The sequence below is a fragment of the Muscardinus avellanarius genome (genome assembly GCF_963383645.1).
Source record: "Muscardinus avellanarius genome assembly, chromosome: 8".
Lineage (NCBI taxonomy): Eukaryota > Metazoa > Chordata > Mammalia > Rodentia > Gliridae > Muscardinus > Muscardinus avellanarius.
The window spans coordinates 40,917,072-40,934,121 of record NC_137794.1 but is presented as its reverse complement, the minus strand read 5'-3'; positions in this window follow the sequence as shown (position 1 = coordinate 40,934,121).

Sequence of the window (17,050 nt, the reverse complement as noted above, 5' to 3'; positions counted from 1 at the left end):
AGTACTCCCTGCTTTCCAGCAATTTTCTAGGTCAAGGCTCAGGTTTTGTATCTAGGGAACAGAGACATAAAATCAGGTGGCTGTAAAATCAGAAAGTAGAGTGAGAATAAGATGCCTTCTCACCCCCAAATTGTATTTTGACCACAGATCATTTCTATATAGAGATTAACCCACTGGGAAGATTTTATATTTCTTTCAAGCACTTGGTCAGATGGGGCTGCTATAGGTAGCAGCATAGGATATCAAAACAGGTATTGAGTGTGGGTTTTTTAAAATAATTACTGGAAAATAAAATATAACAGTTTAGAAGGGATTCACAGACACAAGGTGGGAATTTCAATTTTTTAAATTGGATTCTGGAACAAGGGTGAAGAAAGGGCTATTGAGTGTCATAAGAAAAGGTTTCTATGTGATTCAAACAGGTTTTGAAACATGCAGTTGTGCATTTGAAAGTGTAGAACAGTCAAAATGGTGAAAAAAGTAAATAAAAGTCCTTTAGATAAGAATAAATAGAAATTTAAACATTGTTAATAACAAAATGTTTGGGCAGATTTGAGCAGGCAGAAGACAGGATATGTAGACTGGAAGACAGAATATTTTAAATTATTGAGTCTGAAGAAAAGAAAGAAAAATGATTGAAGAAAAGTAAGCAGAGTCCAAGGGATCTTGAGAACAACCAATAAGTAAACCAATATATGTATTGTGTGAGTTCCAGAAGAAAAGAGAATAAGAAACAGAGATTGTTCAAAGAAATAATACCCCAAAACACATAAGATTGATGAAAGTCAAGAATATAAATATTTGAGTAGCTCAAATAGAATTTAAAGCACTCTAAATAGAATAAACTCAGATACATGCCACAACACATTGTAATCAATAATCAAAAGCCAGAGACATAGAACGCTAATAGTTACTCATCACACACAAAGACTCTTCAGTAAAGCTATCTTCATATTTCTCAGAAACTTTGAAAAGCAGAAGGCAGTGGAGCTACTGGTATATTAAAAGTGCTAAAATTTAAAAAATGATATTGACAAAGAATCATATACAGAAAAACTTTTTCAAAGGTGAGAGAAAAATGAAGAGACTCACAAAAAACTCTTTTTTACTTTTTATTGGTGCATTGTATTTATACATCAGATGAAGCAAAAAACTTGTGTAGACATAAATGTACACATCACCTAGCCAGGACCCTCCCAACCCCCACCCCACTCCCTCCCCATCCTTCCCTCTCATGCTTGGCTAAGTGGTTGACTATGATATGAATTAGTACATCATGCACTTTAAAGAGTTTACTTCTCCCCTCCTCCCATCCCCACAGTTAGATTGATGAAATTACTTATCACTAGACCTGCCATGCAAGAAAAGTTAAGTAGTCCTAAATTTTATTGTCACTGGGTATCTGGGGTCCCAGCTTCCTCAAAAGACATGTACTGCTCCCTCATATTTAAAAAAATCGAAGGATGCTGGGCATGGTGGCACACGCTTGTAATCCCCACGCTTGGGAGGCGGTGACAGGAAGATTGCACAGGCTCGAGGCCAGCCTTGCTGGCTTGAGAGACCCTGTTTCCAAATAAAAGTATATATATATATATATATATATATATATATATATATATATATATATATTTTTTTTTTTTTAAGTGGGTCCCTGGGAGCAAAGCCCAGAGGTAGAAGGGTTTCCAGGAACCCCAGTACCACCAAAAAAGAAAAAAGAAAGAAAGGGGGAGAAAAAAGGGAACATCTGTAGATGACCTACTCATAGTGGCAGAAAACAGAGCCTGATGCACAGCAAGACAGCAAGGCTGGAGGTGGGGCTTCGGAGGCCAGGATAGGAGTCTGACGAATGGATAGGCCAGTACCCAGGCCAGTGAGACCGGGATCGGAGCCTGCTGTGAGGCAAGGCTGGTGCTGGAGCCTTCGAAGCCTGTATTGGAGCCTGCGGAGGAGTGAGGCCGGTGTTGGGACCAGCGAGGCTGGGATCGGAGCCTGCCATGAAGCAAGGCTGGTGCTGGGGCCAGTAAGGCCAGGATGGGAGCCTGCCGCGAGGCAAGGCTGGTGCTGGGGCCTCCGAGGCTGGAATCAGAGCCTGCCTAGGGGATAGGCTGGTGCCAGGGCCAGTGAGGCTGGGATCGGGGCCTACCATGAGACAAGGCCGGTGCTGGGGTCTCCGAGGCTGGGATCGGAGCCTGCCAAGGGGAGAGGCCAGTGTCAGGGCCAGCGAGGCCAGGATCAGAGCCTGCCATGAGGCAAGGCCGGTGCTGGGGCTCCGAGGCTGGAATCAGAGCCTGCCAAGGGGTGAGGCCAGTGCCAGGGCCAGCGAGGCCGAGATCGGGGCCTATCATGAGGCAAGGTTGGTGCTGTGGCCTCTGAGGCTGGGAGAGGAACCTGCCAAGGGGTGAGGCCAGTGTCGGGGCCAGCAAGGCTGGGAACAGAGCCTGCCATGAGGCAGGACCATTTCTGGGACTCTGGAGGCAGAGATCACAGATTGTAGAAGGGTAAGGTTGGTGCCAGGGTCAGTGAGGCCAGGATCGGAGTCTGCCATGAGGCAAGGCTGGTGCCGGGGCCTCAGAGGCTGGGATTGGAGCCTGCCAAGTGGGGAGGCCAGTTCTGGGGTCATCAAGGCCGGGATCAGTGCCTGCCATTTGGTGAGGCTGTAGCTGGAGCAAGCGAGGCCAAGATAGGAGCTAGCCTAAAGACAAGGCTGGTGCTGGGGTCCCCGTGGCTGGGATCGGAGCCTGCCATGAGACAGGGCTGGTACTGGATCCAGCAAGGCCAGGAGGAGAGTCTATCAGGTAGCCAGGCCAGTGCTGAGGCCTTCAAGAGTGGGCTTGAAACTTGCAAAGAGGCATACACAAAGCCATATCACAGAAAATAGAAAAAATCAGATGCTCTCCCTAATATGCAAGACTAGGAAGAAATGGGTAATAGGAGGGAATCTAATGGAAGAAGGGGCCCTATGGAGGAGCAATTTAAAAATTAGTATTATTACAATCAGAGGGGATGGGATGAGGGAAGATGGAATCTCTTTAAAGCACATGATGTATATAAATAAATATATCAATGTTAAACACTAAAGCATGGGATTGAGGGAGGGGGAGGGAGTGGGATGGGGATTGGATAAAGGTTGATTGGATGATGTGTACTTGGATATTCTAACAAGTCTTGTATTCCATTGTGATATTTCACTACAATGCACCAATAAAAATATATTTTAAAAAATTTTAAAAATAAACTATTAAATTAAATGAAATCAATTAAAAATAAATAAAAGTAGTCATAAGTATTAGACCTGGGCATAATACTTTGTAATCTCAGGTCTTGGAAGGCTGAGTCAGGAGGATTGCAAGTTCAAGGACAGCCCCATTAACCTAGTGAGACCCTATTTCAAAATAAAAATAAAATAGGGGAGGGAGTATACCTCTGAGGAAGAAAGCCCTAGAGTTCAATCCCCATGCCACAAAAAAATTAAAACTAAAATTAGTATTATTACAAAATCTGTTTGTAATTCCAAATTTTGTTTTCTACACATTTTAAGATATTAATGTACTATTATTAAATATATTAGTTAATGTTTTGGATATCTAAAGATACAGTTTTGTAAAATGGTAACTAAAATATGGGAATAGAGGTATTTTGGAGCATGTCTGCATATTATTGAAACTAGCTGGTATAAATTCAAATTATAATGCCATCATTTTAAGACATTAATATACTACACATGCTAGCCACAAGGAAATATTTGCAAAATATCTACAAAATAAAATGAGAAGGTAACCAAAATGTCTCACTGAAATAATCATCTACAGATGAAAGAAGAAAATAATGCAAGAAATGGGGGTAAAAAGCTATAAGGTAAGCCAAATAGTAAAGGCTTGTAATCCGAGCTAGTCGGAAGATTGAGGCAAGAGGATCACATGTTTGAGGCCAGCTTGGACAACTTAAATTCTGTCTCAAAATAAAACCTAAAATAAGAACTGTGAATATAGCTCAGAAGAAATGCTCTTTTATAACATGCTCAAGGTCCTCAGCACCACACACATACACACACATACACACACACACACACACACACACACACATACACACACACACACATACACACACACAAGCACACACAAAATAACTCTAAGATATACAAAAAATGAATAACAAAAGCCAGACATGGTGGTGCATGCTTGTAATCTCAGTATTTTGGAGGCTAAAATAGGAGGATTACAGGTTCAAAGACAGCTTCAGCAAGTAGTGAGACTCTCATCAACCTAGGGAGATCTGTTTCAAAATGAAACTAAAGCAGAGCTGTGGGTGTAGCTCTGAGGTAGAATGCTCCTGGGCTCAATCTCTAGTATCACAAAAAAATGAAAAAAGTAAGCAAATAGCAAAATGACAAAGGTTAAATCCTTCATTGTCAACAATTACTTTAAATGTAAATGAATTAAAATCACCAATTAAAATATAGCTACTGGCTAGGCATGGTGGTACATGCTTGTAATCCCAGTACTTGGGAGGTTGAGACAGGAAGATATCAGGTTCACAACCAGCCTCAGCTACTTAGTGAGGCCCTCTGCAACTTAATGAGACCCTGTTTCTAAATAAAAATAAAAATAAAAATAAAAATAAAAATAAAAATAAAAATAAAAATAGGGCTGGGGATGTAGCTTCAAGGTAGAATGCCCCTGGGTTTCATCCCCAGTAACACACACACACACACACACACACACACACACACACACACACACGACTCCTTTTAGGTTCAATGACACAAATAGTTTGAAAGTAAAAGAATGGAAAACACATCTTATGCAAATAGTATCCAAAAGAGTGCTGGGCTAGATATAGTCATATCAAACAAATAGACTTTTAAGTGAAAAAGAAAACATTTTTTAAAGACAAGAAGGGCACTATACATTAATAAATGGTTCAAAATTTAAGGAGATATAATAATTATAAACATTTATATACCTATTAACATAAAATCAAGATAATGACAAAAACACCAAAAGAATTGAAGGAAGAAATAGACATTTTCTGTATACAAATAGTATAGAGACTTCAATGTTCCACTCTCAATAATAAATAGAACAACCAAATAAAAGGTCTTCAAGGAAATAGAAGGCTCAAACAACTCAACAAATGAACTAAATCTAGCAGACAAGAGTCTCCTCAATAAGAGCAGAATACATATTCTTCTCAAATGTACACAGGACATTTTCTGGGAGGAAAGACACAGGCACCAAGAAGGATATTAAGATCGTTCTTTAACTTGGTACAACCTCTGTGCAAAACAGTCTGGTTGATCCTCAATATATTAAAAATAGACTTACCATAAAACATGGCAATTCTATTTTGGGGTATATGCCCCAAGGAATTGAAAGTGAGGTCTCAGAGATACTTGTATACTTATGGTCCTTTATTCACAATAGCAAAAGTGAGGAAGCTATACATGTGTCCATTGATCGATGAATAGGTAAGTAACATAGTTTGTATACATGCAAGAGAATATTATTTAGCTTTAAAAAGAAATGTTGACATATACTAAAATATGAATAAACCTTGAGGATATCATGCTAAATAAAATAATCCGGTCACAAAAAGACAAACACTATATGAGTTTATTTATAAAAGGTTTCTAAAATATCAAGATAATGGAGACAGAACATAGGATGGTTGTTGCCAGGCCCTGGGGGAAAAAATGAGAAGCTATTGTTTAGTGGGTGCTATGCTTTGAATTGTGTAACTCAAAAATCCATGTTGAAATTTAATCCCAATGCAACAGTATTAAGAAGTGTGACTTTTGTGAGATGATTAAATCATGAGATGTTCAACCTCTTGAGTGAGGCTAGGACCTTTGTAAATAGGCTTGAGTTTGAAGGCAACATTCCTTGTCCTGCCACCTTCTACCATATAAAGCCAAGAAAGCAAGGTGCTATCATGGATGCAGAGCACAGTCCCTACCAGACCTCAAGCTGCACCTTCCTCTTGAACTTCCTAGTCTTTAGAAAAATAGGAAATAAATTTCTGCTTTTTATGAATGACCCAGTCTCAGATGTTTTGGTATAGCAGGATGAAGAGACTTATATAATATGTAGAATTACAGTTTTACAGGATTACAAGAGTTCAGGAGATGGATGGTGGTGAGTGTGGCACAACATATTAGTGTACTTAAAGATACTAAACTGTATACTTAAAGGTGGTCAAAAGCCAGGCATGGTGGTACATGCTTGTAATCCTCGCATTCTGGAGGCTAAGACAGGAGGATCACAGTTTGTGGGCAGCCTCAGCTACTTAGTGAGACCCTCTCTCATTTTTAATCTTACTAATTTGAAATACTAATATCCCATATTCAATTATCATAAATGGCATATGACATTTAAAAAGTTAATAAAGTAAGATTGAAAGTAAAAATAAAAGTGTGTTATCTCTTGGCTTATGTACCAAATTAATCTTGAATAAAGCACATAATTACTTTCCTAGTTTCCTCTTATGTCCACCCACCTCTTTAACCCAAAACCATTATTACATTGACTGAAATTTTATTCTATATCTAATTAGCAGATCTACAGTTGCAATTGAAGGAGACACTAAATAAAGGTGACTGAGTTAGGTGTGGAAGCACACACATATAATCCCAGCACTTGGGAGGTTAAAACAGAAGGATTTCAGGTCCAAGGCAGGCCTCAGCAAGTTGGTGAGGCCCTCAGCAACTTAGTGAGACCCTGATAAAAAAAAAATAGGCCCAAAGAAGTAGCTCAAAGACAGAACATCCCTGTGTTAGATCCCCAGTGCCACAGAAATAAGTAAGTAAATAAGTAAAATAAATAAATAAATAAATAAATAAATAAATAAATGCTTTTAGTAACTAATTTAAAAAGCAGGGTGAGACTTCTGGGAAGATGGCGACCGAGAAAAGTGGGGCTTAAGAGCCCCGCTAACAACCAGTCTCCATTATCACAAAATCAGCGCCTTTCATGGCCAGAAAACACCATCACCAGAGAAACAAAAAAATCACCAGGCTCCAGAGAGAAAGCAGACTGAGAACAGAGCTCAGAGCCACAAAGGAGATACACTGGCCTCACGCCCGAGGACGCAGCAGCAGCGCCATACTGCCGGCGGCAGCGGCAAATTCACCGGACGGCTACAGCAAGCCGAGGTGAGCCGCTGCGGAACAGCCAGGCGGGATTTCTCAGCGAAGGAACATCTAAAGCTCCCAGTGGCTGAGCTCAGCACACGCTGCAGGGATTCAGAGTGGAAATCAAAACCAAGAAGAAATACGCCAGCCTCACGGCGGAGGGCGTAACAGCGGTGCCATATTGCCACCGGCAGCAGCAGCAGAGAATTCACCGAGTCCAGTACAGCTACATCTGTGTACTCAAGAACAGTGAGTCAAATTGCAGGCCATAGAGGAGAAATCCCAGTACTGTACTCCCTGGGACTTGACCCAGTGGGGGAGGGGCGGTGGCAGAGATATCACACCATAGGAGAACGTGCAACCTGGCACCCCCCACAGTCTAAAGCAGCCTCTATCGACTCTCTGGGTCGGAGACTCTGTGATACAACCCAGTAAAGGAGTAGTGGGGTCTGAGATACAACAGACTCGAGATCCAGAACACCTTAAGTGAAGTCATAGTGACCCAAGGGAAGAACCCAGAGAAGGCACAAACTTCCGAAATCATGGGAAAGAGCAATGAATACTGGAGCAATGAATGCCCACAACCCCACAACATCAGAACCCGATAAAACAGAAAATCAGAGATTTCTAGAAGATCAAATCAGGAAAATAACTGTAGAAATAATAGAGGTGCTGCGAAAAGAACTCAGAGAGAGCCAAAAAGAGATAAAGGATGCAATTAATGAAGTAAAGGCCTCAATTCAAAGCACAAACAACCGATTAGACCACATGGAGAACAGAATCTTGCTCTTAGAAGATGATCATTCCAAAAATGAACGCATAGTTTCTAATCTAGGAAAAAATATCCGACAGCAGGAATCTGATATTGAAGAAATATGGGCCCATTTTAAGAGAGCTAACCTAAGAATAATTGGAATAGAGGAGGGAAAAGAAAGTGAAACCAAAGGGATCAACAATCTCTTCAAGGAAGTAATAGCAGAAAATTTTCCAAACATAGAGCAAGAGGTTGATACACAGGTCCAGGAAACTTATAGAACTCCCTTTAGACAGGATCAGAGAAGAGGATTCCCACGCCACATAATTGTCAAAATGACCAATGTGGAAGCCAAGCAGAGAATCTTTTTTTTTTTTCTTTTTTTTTTTTTTTGGTGGTACTGGGGTTCCTGGAAGCCCTTCTACCTCCGGGCTACACTCCCAGACCTATTTTATATTTTTGAAACAGGGTCTCTTATGCCAGTGCAGCTGGCTTCGAACCTGCGTGATCCTCCTTTCTCTGCCTCCCAAGCACGGGGATTACAAGCATGCGCCACCACGCCCGGCCTCCAAGCAGAGAATCTTAAAGGCAACAAAAACAAAGGGCCAAGTGACATTCAGAGGCAAACCAATTAGAATCACTCCAGACTTCCCAAACCAAGTTATGAGAGCCAGAAGGGCTTGGAGTAACATATTCCCAATTTTGAAAGAAAACAACTTCCAGCCAAAAATGTCCTACCCAGCAAAACTTTCTATCAAATTAGATGGAGAAATAAGAAGCTTCCATGACAAACAGAAACTGAAGGAATTTATGTCTTCAAAACCAGCACTAGAGAAAATACTCAAAGAGATTAACTACAAAGAAGAAATAGGTAACACACACCAGAACCAGAGAAATATGATTTTCCATCCAACAGACAACTAAGATTGGTTATCTGTGGAGATTCATTATTTATGTTAGTCTCTTACCTATCTCTAAATTGCATTGTTTGCCTTTATTGTTAATTTTTAGGATTTCTAGTTGGAATATTAATATACCTTCAGATAGAGCATTTGGAAATATTTTATCCCATTCTATTAGTAACTGTTAACTCTGTTTACATTGTCTTTGGATATACAATATTTTTTTTTATTTTTTAGGGAGTTTGTATACTCTTCTGTTGCCTGTGCCATTGAAATCATATCCAATCAATCACTGCCAATTTCAATGTTGTGAGGTTTTATGACCCAGATTTTCTCCTAAAAGTTTATAGTCTTAAGATTTATATTTAGGTCTTTTATCTATTTTGAGTTAATATTTGTATATGGGATTAGTTAAGGGTCCAATTTTATTCTTTTCCATGTAATTATTATTTTTCAACAATATTTAGTTAAAAGATTATTATTTCCACCACCAAATGTTTGTGGAAACCTTGTCAAAAATAACTTGACAATATAGGGAAGAGTTTAGCTCTAGGCTTATATTTAACTCCAATGGTTTATATATCTGCCTTTAGAACAGTACTACACTGTTTCAATTATTGTAGCTTTATATGGTTTGAAATCAGAAAATATATGTCTTCTAGCTTTGTTCTTTTTCAAGATCATTGTGGGTATCTAGAGTCCATATTCCATATTAGGATAGATTTTTTTTCTGAAAAATAAATATATAAATATATGATAGTTTCACCAAAAAAAATAGAAAAAAATTATCTGGTAAGAAAGAAAGTAAAAAGAAATATTGAAATGTTATCTTTAAGTCATCAAAAGCTTGGTATCAGATAAATGAAACTGTTATGTGAGACTATCATTTTTAAGTTTGGATAAATTACTATAATACTAGATGTCAACCACTAAGCAAGCATGGGAGGGAGTGATGGGGAGAAAATGGGGTGGGGATCGGGTGGGGGCTGACTGGGCGATGTGTGCATGTATGTCTACAAAAGTTTGTATCCCACTATGATGTATGAATACAGTGCACCAATAAAAAATTTAGGTGGGCTGGGCACGCCAGCAGGGGCCCGGGTCGAGGGACTCTGGGTCCCGGCCGAACTGCGCGTAGCACGCCAGACCCCTGGAGAAACCAGGCCCAGTAAGACGCTGGGATCTGGGCGGGGGTCGCGGGCTGGGCACGCCAGATGGGGCCCAGGTCGCGGGACTCTGGGCCCCAGGCAGAACTGCGAGTAGCACGCCAGACCCCTGGAGAAACCAGGCCCAGTAAGTTGCTGGGTTCTGGGCAGGGGTCGCGCGTGGGGCACGCCAGCTGGGGCCCGGGTCGCGGACTCTGTGCCCCGGGCCGAACTGCGAGTAGCACGTTAGACCCCTGGAGAAACCGGGCCCAGAACAGAAAAAGATAAAGAAAAATATCTGAGAGGTGGTAAGAAAGCCGTTATGGATGCCAGGACACTGGAGATGCAGACAAAACTTATCTAAATGCACTGGAACTTATGGAAAAATTCGCCGTGAAAGAGGACTGCTATTTCTCTATATTGTTAAGAATCTCAGACATCACATATAAGGAGAGAGTTTAGCGGAGACCAAGGAGAAATGCGGTGTTGAAAGAGTTCTCTGCGATGGTGGTGGAGACTTGTATTCAGGAGAAGCAGAAACCGGATCTTACCAACTTTATTTTTTTGGAGAAATTACACCAAATGTCGAATGCTACCATCATGCATGCTTAGGAACACTGGACAACATTCAGAGTGGAAAAAGAGACTGGGAAGGATTTGAAACGGTGGAGGCAGTGGCAATGCCAGTGGTCAATATTCGGGGGAGGCAGAGATCTGATACATTACAACTGGAACCTTTGAAATAATAACCACAGAGACAGTGATCGGAACCTGCTGAGGGGTTAGGCGGGCGCTGGGGCCAGTGGCCGACATCGGAGCTTGCTGTGAGGCAAGGCCACTACTGAGGCCTCCGTGGCCAGGATTGGAACCTGCAGAGGGGTTAGACCGATGCTGGGGCCAGCGAGGCCGGCATTGGAGCCTGCCATGATACAAGGCTTGTGCTAGGGCCTCCGAGGTCGGGTCCGGAACTTGCTGAGGGGTTAGGCCGGTGCTGGGGTCAGCGAGGCTGGCATCGGAGCCTGCCGTGAGGCAAGGCCGGTGTTGGGGCCCCCGAGGACGGGACCAGAACCTGCTGAGGGGTTAGGCCGGTGCTGGGGCCAGCGAGGCCGGCATCAGAGCCTGCCATGAGGCAAGGCCGATACTTGGGCCTCCGAGGCCAGGATAAGAGCCTGCCGAGGGGTTAGGCCGGTGCTGGGGCTGGTGAGGCCGGCATCGGAGCCTGCCTTGAGTCATAACCAGTGCTGGGGCCTCCGAGGCCGGGATTGGAGCCTGCCGAGGGCTTAGGCTAATGCTGGGGCCAGTGAGGCCGACATCGGAGCCTGCCGTGAGGCAAGGCCGGTACTGGGGCCTCCGAGGCCAGGATAAGAGCCTGCCGAGGGGTTAGGCCGGTGCTGGGGCCAACGAGGCCGGCATCAGAGCCTGCCTTGAGGCATGACCAGTGCTGGGGCCTCCGAGTCCAGGATTGGAGCCTGCCGAGGGGTTAGGCCGGTGCTGGGGCCAGCGAGGCCGGCATCGGAGCCTGCCGTGAGGCATGACCAGTGCTGCGGCCTCCGAGGCCAGGATCGGAGTCTGCCGAGGGCTTAGGCCAGTGCTGGGGCCAGCGAGGCCGGCTTCGGAGCCTGCCGTGAGGCAAGGCCGGTACTGGGGCCTCCAAGGCCAGGACAAGAGCCTGCCTGAGGCAAGGCCGGTACTGGGGCCTCCGAGGCCAGGATAAGAGCCTGCTGAGGGGTTAGGCCGGTGCTGGGGCCAGCGAGGCCAGCATCGGAGCCTGCCTTGAGGCAAGGCCAGTACTGGGGCCTCTGAGGCCGGGATCGGAGCCTGCTGAGGGGTTAGGCCGCTGCTGGGGCCAGTGAGGCCAGCATCGAAGCCTGCCATGAGGCAAGGCCGGTACTGGGGCCTCCGAGGCCAGGATAAGAGCCTGCCGAGGGGTTAGGCCGGTGCTGGGGCCAGCGAGGCTGGCATCGGAGCCTGCCGTGAGGCATGACCAATGCTGGGGCCTCCAAATCCGGGATCGGAGCCTGTCAAGGGGTTAGGCCGGTGCTGGGGCCAGCGAGGCCAGCATCGGAGCCTGCCTGAGGCAAGGCCGGTACTGGGGCCTCCGAGGCCAGGATAAGAGCCTGCCGAGGGGTTAGGCCGGTGCTGGGGCCAGCGAGGCCGGCATCGGAGCCTGCCTTGATGCCTGACCAGTGCTGGGGCCTCCAAATCCGGGATCGGAGCCTGTCAAGGGGTTAGGCCGGTGCTGGGGCCAGTGAGGCCGGCATCGGAGCCTGCCTTGAAGCAAGGCTGGTACTGGGGCCTCTGAGGCCGGGATCGGAGCCTGCTGAGGGGTTAGGCCGCTGCTGGGGCCAGTGAGGCCGGCATCGGAGCCTGCCGTGAGGCAAGGCCGGTACTGGGGCCTCCGAGGCCAGGATAAGAGCCTGCCGAGGGGTTAGGCCGGTGCTGGGGCCAGCGAGGCCGGCATCGGAGCCTGCCATGAGGCAAGGCCGGTACTGGGGCCTCGAGGCCAGGATAAGAGCCTGCCGAGGGGTTAGGCCGGTGCTGGGGCCAGCGAGGCCGGCATCGGAGCCTGCCTTGAGGCAAGGCCGGTACTGGGGCCTCCGAGGCCAGGATAAGAGCCTGCCGAGGGGTTAGGCCGGTGCTGGGGCCAACGAGGCCGGCATCGGAGCCTGCCTTGAGGCATGACCGGTGCTGGGGCCTCCGAGGCCGGGATCGGAGCATGCCGAGGGGTTAGGCTGGTGCTGGGGCCAGCGAGGCCGGCATCGGAGCCTGCCGTGAGGCAAGGCCGGTACTGGGGCCTCCGAGGCCAGGATAAGAGCCTACCGAGGGGTTAGGCCGGTGCTGGGGCCAACGAGGCCGGCATCGGAGCCTGCCTTGAGGCATGACCAGTGCTGGGGCCTCCGAGGCCGGGATCGGAGCCTGCCAAGGGGTTAGGCCGGTGCTGGGGCCAGCGAGGCCGGCATCGGAGCCTGTCGTGAGGCAAGGCCGGTACTGGGGCTCTGAGGCCAGGATAAGAGCCTGCCGAGGGGTTAGGCCAGTGCTGGGGCCAGCGAGGCCGGCATCGGAGCCTGCCTTTAGGCATGACCAGTGCGGGGGCCTCCGAGGCCGGGATCGGAGCCTGCCGAGGGGTTAGGCTGGTGCTGGGGCCAGCGAGGCCGGCATTGGAGCCTGCCATGAGGCTAGGCCGGTGCTGGGGACTCCGAGGCCGGGATTGGAATCCTGCCAAGTGGTTAGACTGGTGCAGGGGCCAATGGCCAGCATCGGAGCCTGGCGTGAGGCAAGTTCACTCCTGCAGCCTCCAAGGTCGGGACCAAAGCCAGCTTAGGGGTTAGACCGGTTCAGGGGCCAGCGAGACCAGAACTGGGGCCTCCCATGAGGCAAGGCCGCTGCTTGAGCCAGCGAGATCTGGATCAGTCCACTGAGTAGCCAGGCCACTACTGGGACCATCAAGAGTGGGATTGGTACTTGCAACGCAGCATGCACAGAGAAATATCGCAGAAAATATAAATCAGACTCTTCTCTTAATCAGCAATAACTAGGAGGAAAAGGGCAACAGGAAGAGGTTGAGCTATAGAAAGGGCCCTATAGTGAAGCAACTAATGTGACCAATCAGAGGGTATGTAATACTGGAGGACGGAGCCTCTTTAAAACGCAGGAGGTACATAAACAAATGTATCAAAGTAAATCACCAAAGAAGTGTGGGATGGAGGGAGGGGGAGGGAATGGGATGGGGGCTGGAGGAGGGCTAATTGGATGATGTGTGCTTGTATATCCTCTCAAGTCTTGTACTCCAATGTGATTGATATATGACTACAATGCACCAATTTAAAAAATAAATTAATTAAAAAAAAATTTAAAAAAAAGAAAAAAAAAAGCAGGGTGAATCTGGTAGACATAATATGTTTCTAGTGAAAGTATTCATAAAAATTCAATGTATTGGTGTCAACTAAATTAGATCCTTCCTTCTTTTCTTCTATTATGGGGCAAATATATGCCCCCTCCAAATTTGTATGTTCAAGTTCTAACCCCCAGTATCTCAGTATCTTAGGGCATTGAAAGAGATAATTAAGATAAAATAAATTCAAATGGCCCTAATCCAAGATGATCCTGTCCTTATATAAGGAAGAGATTAAGTCAAAAGTAGACAAAGAGGTGACCACAGGAGGTCACAGCAAGCTGCAAGCCAAAGAAAGTCGCCTCAGAGGAAACCAGCCCTGCTGACATGGTGATCTTGAACTTCCAGCTTCTAGAACATGAGAAAACAAATTTTGGTTGTGTAAGCCACCCTGAAAGTATTTTTTTATGACAGCTTCTAGTAAACTAACACACTTTACTTCTTTACTTTTTTACTTTTACTTTACTTCTTTACTTTTTACTTCTAGTAAACTAACACACTTCTTTCTTCTCAGTAGACTCATCACTATAACCTTTCATCATATTAAACCTTTATTGCTGTGTGTGTGTGTGTGTGTGTGTGTGTATGTGTGTATATATATATATATATATATATATATATATATCATGTATATGATTTGGGGGGTGTGTGTACATATGTGTCATGTATATGATTTGGGGTGTGTATGTGTATGTATCATATATATGATTTTAATTGCAGGATTTTATTTTAAAATTATGTTACATAGTGAGAAGAAATATATATTTTATAGATATTTATATATATTTATATGTTTATATTTATATATTTATATATTTATATTTACATATTTACATATATATAAGTTTAAGCATCCAACATGGTTGTTTAGAAAACAGTTGGATATATGATCTTATAAGTATGGACATATGATCTTATTGCACAAGAGATAAGCAGGCTGGAGATACATACTTTGGACTCAGCAGCACAGAGTTTGGATGAAGGCAAGAAAAGAAGTTTAAATAGAAAAAGGATGAAGTTCCAGGACTAAGCCCTCAGATCACTTTGAGGTTAGCAGCTGAGGGAGAGGATGGGAACCAGCAAAGGAGACGAGAAGGAGCAACTAGAGAAGCAGTAGGAAATCCAGGTGAGTTTGTTGCCCTGGTAACAAGGGAAGAAGATATTTCTAAAAGAGATTTAACAGCATTAAATCATCTCTTTTCTCAAACTTTAAGGGAAAATTAGTGCTCACAACTGGAATGATTGTTAGAAAAAGTTCTCCATGAGCTTCTTGCATTTCTGCAAGTCTTTAAGCAAAGACACTTATTCCTCTGCCTTAGACTATTGTCTCAAGCAAAACAGTTTTGGAAGATGAGGATAGTGTTTACTATCAATATCATAAAGATAATGTCTCCCTGTGGAACAAATGTCCCAGCATCCTATTTATTAGAGACAAAGGTATGTTGAGCTTCAGTTCCTCAGCTGCAATGTGAATTCCCTACATGCCCAACATTCACCTGGGGTTCTACACACCTGTGTGATCCTTGTAATCCTCATGAAACTTTAGGGGTGAAGGAAACCAGTGTAAGTCTAAGACCCCTTTCATTTGCTATACTGAAAATGACTGAGGTTAGGAGCTGGGGGAGAAGATTGGGTCCCAGGAGTCTTATGTTTTTTAAAGCATCTTATTAGCTTGCAAGAAAATTGGGTGATATGTGCGTGTATGCTTCCATCATCTTGCCCTTCATTAAAATGTATGACTATAATGCACCAATAAAAAGTTTAAAAAAAGAAAAGTGAAATCTCAGCTCTTCTTTCACAATTGTGACCACTGCAATAGCCTCTTGACTGGTCTCCTCTTTTCACTTTTGCCCTCCTCTATTTACAGTCAGAATTCAGAACTAGCTCTTTTATTGAACTGAAAACCCTTCAATGGCTTCCCATTATCCTCAGAGATAAAGCCAAAATCCTACTGTAGCTAACGAGGTACCTCGAAGACAGGTAAATAAAATGTGACTCTAGAACTAGTCATGCCTCTTCCTCTGGGGCCATGGTGTGGGTGGCTGAATCAGTCTAGTCAGGAGCTAAGCCTGGTTTGATGTCCATATGGTTATCTGTAGTCATTACCTCAGTTTCCTCTTGTGTGGCTTGTGTCTAAGGGTGGGGGTATCAGAGGGATTGTTAAATACTCATGCCCTACCCTCAACTTTAGACCTTCCCTGTGCACATACACCTTCAAGAGGGTCTCTGTATTCTTGTCCCATTTCTTGCTTCTTGCTGCTGTGGCCTGGTAGGTGAGGAGTAGGAGGTGGAAAATTGTTGTCTGGTTTCAACCTCAAGCCTACTCAGACCCTGTCACCTTGCTCTTCACTGGAACCTTCTCAGTGACACTCCTTTCTCTCCTCAGAAGGAGGCCTCCTCTAGTCTGGGCCCCTCCTACATAGGAAAAAAGTCCCCCCCACCCTGTTTCCTTTATTAGAATGGGAATGGGTCTTCACCTATTACAGCCTTTGCTCCCTTTACACCAGCAGCATAAAATGGTTATTCATCAGGAAAAAGGCAATCTGGGGATTCCATGCTTTTTCTGCAGTGGTGACCACCTCTGACTCCAGGCCAGCATCACTGGGAGCCTTTCTCCAGTCACCCCCTTTGCCTGTTCTCTCTCCTGAGCAATCTGGCAAGGTCCATCCAAGGTGGCACAAACATCTCTCTGTCTGCAGCTCCAAAAATGCTATACCTTCCTATTGGCCCACACTCATCCTTTGGCAGTTGGACCCAAATCTCTGTGGAATACTGCTTAGCCTGCATATGTACAGAAGAAAGTCCTGTCTGTCTTCCTCATCTAATTTGATAGGTGGGACATGTTCTTTGTTCTGTCTTTCCAGGAGAATACTTGGCTTCTCTTACATTCGAGGCCTGTGATTTCAGCTGTGTGATGGTTTTAAGGAACATTGTTTTATGGCTTACCTAGACTTTTCTTATTGCTAAGAATGGGGATAATGCTCTTTCCAGCCTTTCTAGGTCCTAGATGAAAGCCCAATGTCCCACTCAGATTTATCCTAAAGAAATTTACCTTAACAAAACATTGAGAAGCAATACAATGATATTTGTGCAAAGACACGCATCTTTATATTTATAAATTGGATAAAATTTTAAAAATTCAGACTTCCACATTAGTCAGCATAAATATGGCAGTCGAAACAACCTTCAGTGCCTGGAGGCTTGTCAGGATGATATTTATTTCTCATT